Source organism: Aristolochia californica, unplaced genomic scaffold (genome assembly GCF_029961685.1).
Source record: "Aristolochia californica isolate CCGP_79_NKW_82.1479 unplaced genomic scaffold, dmAriCali1.0.hap1 SCAF_9, whole genome shotgun sequence".
In the NCBI taxonomy this organism is placed as follows: Eukaryota; Viridiplantae; Streptophyta; class Magnoliopsida; order Piperales; family Aristolochiaceae; genus Aristolochia; species Aristolochia californica.
In genome coordinates this window covers 10447247-10453296 of record NW_027182290.1, presented here as the reverse complement: position 1 = coordinate 10453296, position 6050 = coordinate 10447247, and positions in this window count along the sequence as shown.

The window sequence follows — 6050 nt, the reverse complement described above, 5'->3', positions numbered from 1 at the left end:
AAATCTAGTCTTCCATGAGAGAACAAAGCATATAGAAATTGACTACCACTTCATATGAGAAAAATTCACTATCGTCATCTTATCTCTTTAGCATGTATCTTCACAGAACCAGGTTGCAGACATTCTCACCAAACCAGTTACTCACAAAATTTAGTCCAACATTTGTAGCAAGCTAGGCATCTACAATGTTTTTTCACCCCCAGCTTGAGGGGGAGTGTTACAATGTGGGACCCACTATGGCCTCACAAACTGGTGGGACCCACCATGAGCTCGAGAGGTGTCAACATGAGTCCTCATACAAAGTGGCACTAGCTAAGAGAGAAGGAACATGTGATGGAATTAAATAGAAGATTTGAAGATCAAGTGGGACCAACAAAAATATCACGAGCTGGTATCTCTATCTACATGAGTTGGAAGATCATGTAGGACCCACAAGATAAGACCAAGAGTTGGCTCTCTAGCTTGATTCACGTCCTTGAAGAAGGTGTTTGTAGTTGAGTTAAATTAGTCTCTTAAATAGATAGTGTAATCTTATCATAATAGTCTTATCTTAGAGAGTTCTAGTTGGAATGTAATTAGGAGTCTTAAGATTAGTTGTACACGGACTCTATCACCTCCTCAACTATAAATAGGGGTGATTGTAACTCAGAAATATCAAGCAAGTTTTTTATTTTTTTCGTCTCTCCCGTGTGAAGTGCTCTCTCTCTACTCTCCTTTATTTTCCTTCTCTTCTCTTTATACCCGAGAACTCTTCTCTTTTTCATTTTTTACTTTCTCTCTCCCCTTGCTCGAGGTATTATTCATGGGGTCCTAAATTCAACAGTTTTTCCCTTTTAATAATATATTATTTTATTTTATTTATAAACTATAGTGATTATGAAAGTATTTAATAATTAAATATGCATTCATTTATGTATTTCATCTTCAATTTGTATTTCTATTAAGCCATCAAAATAAGAATTTGAAATAATTAGAAGGATCTATAAAAATTACCTTAAAGCAATACAAGAATAGCTATCTAGTAGAAAAGAGTAGTACTCTTGTTGATCTTGTCTACCTCAATGACACATCTAATTGTCATTTAAGTTGCCCAAGCTCCTTCCAAGAGTTGAAGAGGACCCTGGTCCTTGTCCAAAAGGTTCCTCCAAGATACTCCCATAACGACAAGTCAATAGTTGAGGTGAACTCTAGGTTCACTCTTTTTATAAATGAGTTGAATATCCTAGGAGAAAGAGTTGAAGAGGACCCTGGTCCTTGTCCAAAAGTTTCCTCCAAGATACTCCCATAACGACGAGTCAATAGTTGAAGTGAACTCTAGGTTCACCCTTATTATAAATGAGTTGAATATCCTAGGAGAATAAATTTCCATAGACAAAATGATAAGCTTCTTAAGGCACTTCCAAAGTCATGGGACATGAAGAAGACTACTGAGAATGCAGACTGTAAAACTATAAGTTCGGAAGAGCTACTAGGAATCCTTCTCACATATGAGATGGAACCTCTTGTTGAGGAATAACAACCCATAAAGAAAACCATTAGTCCTAAGGCCAAAATGAGTGCTAAAAATATCTCTAGTGAAGAAAGCTCCGATGCGATAAGTATCATTATTAGACATATTCAAAGAATCTATTGGAAAAATAAAAACTTCAGAAATAGCCAACATAGAACTCAAAACGAGCAAGCTTGACCATGTACATAAATTACATAAAGCTTTATATGGATTAAAGCAATTTCCTAAAGTGTGGTATACAAGATTAACCAAACTCTTAGAAAAGAATGCCTAGAATAGATGAAGTGTAGATAAGACAATATTCACTAAGAACCATGATTAAAACAAGATTATCATTCAAATCTATGTGGATGATATCACATTTGGTTCTACAAACTCCTCTCAATGTCAAGAATTTTCTAGTGTAATGAAGAATGAGTTTGAAATGAGTTTAATGAGTGAACTCACATTCTTACTTGGACTTTAAGTAATGCAAGCAAAAAATGCCACATTTATAGAGCAGTCCAAATACATTGAAGGATTGCTCAAGAGATTCAACATTGAAAATCTTAAGTTAATTAGCACATCCATGAGTTTGTCCTTGAAACTTGACACTGACAACTCCGGTAGGGCCATAGATAAAAAAAATTGTATAGAAACATGGTAGGATCCCTACTTTACCTTTTAGACAGTAGACCAAATATAATGTTCTCGGTATACCTAGGTGCTAGATTTCGTTCCAATCCTAGAAAATTTCATTTAGTGGCAGTGAAAATTATTTTCTATTATCTACTTTGGACCCCAAACTTAGGTCTTTGATACTCAAAGACTCTTCAACCATTGATCTAGTAATCTACTCGGATGCTGATTTTGTTGGTTGAAAAATTAATAGAAAGAGTACTAGTAGTTGCCAATTACTTGGAACTATGCTTGTCTGTTATGGTCCCGGATCTGACACAAGGATTCGTTGGGAAGATCTTGGATCTGTCACTGGTTACAGGTTTGCCATGCATTACTGTAGGAATAGTAGGAAGACATGGGGAAGACGAAGATCAATGGAGGATGAGAGAATACGTGGGTTTTTGAGGAAAACCCTAGCCTCGAGATCAAGAAGGTGATCTCACGCCTGTTTACACTAGATTTAACCTAATTCTCAAAGCTTGTCCTTCTCATTACTCTTACCCCTTAAATAGGGTTCACCTTGTTAGGGTTTAATAAAATATTAAAAAAATATCCCTATGAATAAAATATTCCAAAAATATCCCTATGAATACATAATTCCAAAAATACCCCTGTAACCTAAAACTGAAATAAAATAAAGTAAATTAAAGAAAACAACTAAAATAATAATGTTATTGCGTGCATAACATTACACCCCCCTGGAAGAACGAGCTTGTCCTCTAGCTCGGAAGTAGGGTCTGTATGCCGATATCTCCACCCGTGCCCAAGTAGCATCCACGATCGCTATGTTTGCTTTCTAGGCACTCCAACGCGAGAGCATTCCACCGAAGATTTTTTTTAAACTGTCCACTATAGGGATACGTGCCGAAAGTCGCTACATCTCCCCAAGTAGCATCTCTGCCCTTCCACAATCCTAGACTGGTGTGAAACAGCCCCTCACGGTGGCCCCCCATTGGCCTGGTTGCATGGCCTACCCTTCGCTAGCCTGGCAGCAACAAAATCAGGACCAACCCCCTGGGATGGAGAAGACTCAACAGCACTGAACCCCTCCAGTTGCTGCACCCGAAAACACTTAAGAGGTCTAAAACCATCATGTGTGTCACCCCTTGGCCTAGCCTCTTCCACTATTATTTTGTAGCCATTTATATCTGAACCGTTGAGTTCCGAGGTCTGAGAGAAACCGCCATCACCGCTGAAATCCATGTAAGCAAGCCCCTTAGAAGCACTAGTAGCTATGAAAGATGGCAGAAACATCCATGCGTCAGTTTCCTTTGTTGCACATATGGCATCGACCTGCCCATTGTATATACTCATATTTACTCCTTTTGATAAGAGCTCATCAACTTGCCCATTGTATATAGTCACAGTGGGTGCTACCCTATTGGGTCTCTAAGGAAATACTGCTCCAACATGCAACAACTCCTGATATGCAGCATAACATTGTGGATATCTTGTCCTGGCACCACCAAAAGCCTCTAGCCATGCATCTACTAGGACCACTATTTTCTCCTTCACAGGCTTCTATTTCACAATCCTCACATCTCGTGCATAATATCTTTCTCAGCAATATGCATATGAACTATGTCTCCACCCAATAGAATCTGTGGAGGGTGATGGCCTTGACCATCCCCCGCAAGAAGAACAGGAAAACCTGCTGTTGAGGCAGCTTTTCTGACAACACCACTGGCAAAGTGCATCATGACAATTATATCAGCATATCCTTCGACCTTGTGTATGGTAGCTTCAAACGGTTCTCCTTCTAGTGCTGTAGAAAATTGCCGAGTCAGATCTGTTGTCACAATTTCAACCCATGATATCACCTCAAGAATAGAACAAACCAGCAAACCTTCACCATATGCAACATCATCGTTGCATTCTAACTCAACAAAAAGATTGCCAAATGCAATTGCAGGACAGGTTTGACATCTTCAATAGAACTAGACTTTATTTGTGCAGACTCAATTGAGGCACTACTACTAGTAGAATCATTCAACACTAATACACCTTTCTCAGCAGACCCATCCGTAGTTCTAGCACTAATAGCCGAATCATTCAACACTAATGCATCCTTATCATTAGATACAGGTTCCCTTCTCTTAGACGATGATATTTTCTCCACCATTATGCTTCTTGGAGCCCGCATAATCTTGCATGAAATAATTATACCCAACTCAGAAAACACTGCAATCAACTTGTCATCATCTATAGCCTCTGTAACCAATTCCAGAAAACTCAACAGAATTTCTATTAACACACACCCTCTATGATAAGTAAGCCCTTTCTCAAACAGAGGAGGAACAACTTCGTTGATCCCATTATCAATGGCATTTAGCTACCTCCAACTCACTCCAGAAATTCCAACAGAATTTCCTGCAGGCAACTGAGTCATGGACAACAATGGAAAAGGAGAGGTAAAAGATGATTCCAATTTCTGTTTTCTCACTTGCAGTCCATAATGACAACCTTTCGTGCAAACAAAACTAATAGCATCATTATACAACCAACCAAACATCTTCACTACACCCAAAAAAGTTTTATCTCTATTTCGAACCACGATGGCTCCCTTCCCATATGTTGCACTCCCACGGAAATGAAACTTATCCCCTAACAGTGCCCGAGCAACAAATATGGAACCCAAAAAAATAAGCCCAAAGCTGCCAAATTGATAAGGAAGAGTCTCACTGTTGCTGTTCTTAGCAGTAGTAAAATTAAACAACACCCAAACAATTTTTTCTATCAATCCCGAAATTCCCAAACTCCTTAGTGTAGAATTGCAGTACTCCCCCTTTCTGCCAGGCATTCCATCATACAACTGTCCATCTTCATCTCTTTTCCCTATATACCCAAAATTCTGCCAGAAATTTATCGTTCGTTGGCTACTTCTACTGCCGAATGAATCAACTTTGCCCAAATAATTTGCAAAATAAAATGCAACAAGAAGAAAGACAATCCCTTCCCACTCAGGCGAGTAACCCCTCTGTTTCTCAGCCCCAAAATTTTCACGGAACAATTTCAATGCCATTGAAGAGGAATTATCTAAAACATAGAAGGATTTGATAAAAGAGAAGATGAAATTTGGAGAAATTCGTCGCAAGAGTTTACCCATTTTTTTTGGAATTTCGTCTTCCGTTGTGCTGGCGAGACCATTCAGAATTTCATTTTCCACTGCGCTGCCGAGACCGAGAGTGAGGTTGAGAAGGGAGCGTGAGAGGTGGTGGCCGAAAGTCACATCCCACCGGACTTGTTTCCGATGGTGCTTCCTCTTTTTTTGGTGGACTCTTGTTTTAGCCGGTGGTTGTAGATGTTTGGAGACAGAGGAGGGATGCCCTAACTGATTCACCGTGACCGAGACAAATCGGAAGGGTTCCGTCTGTTGTGCGGAAATTTTTTTTGCTGGCCATGAAAAGAGGATTTGGGAGATTGAACCCAAATGAGCCTGTACTGAGGAGACCTTGGCAGAAACCCACTCCAATTTCCCTGATTCAAAAAAAAAAGTTTGGCTTGCCGTCGCTGTAGTTCCCTGCTCAGCATACCCCTCCGATTTCCCCAAATCGTCGTCGTCGTCCGGCTTTGGATTTTCGTGCACGGAAATCTTGATTTTTTGTGACACAAAGCTTCTCTGTCCGTCCGGATTTGAGGTTGCTCCCGAATCTTCCGCAGAGACTTCGGTTGGTAAATTGGACAAACTTTGTGATTTTTCGAGCCCGCCCGAGACTGCTTTGACTCCATCTTCTATGCCACTGTCGTTCTCAGAGAATTCAAGTCGTATGACTTGTTTTGCGGCAGCAGCGAGTTCCTCCCATCCATAACGTTCAATGGATGCATCTAACCGTGCTTGTATTTCTTCCAATTCCTTACCCATAGCAATCTATCTTTCTTG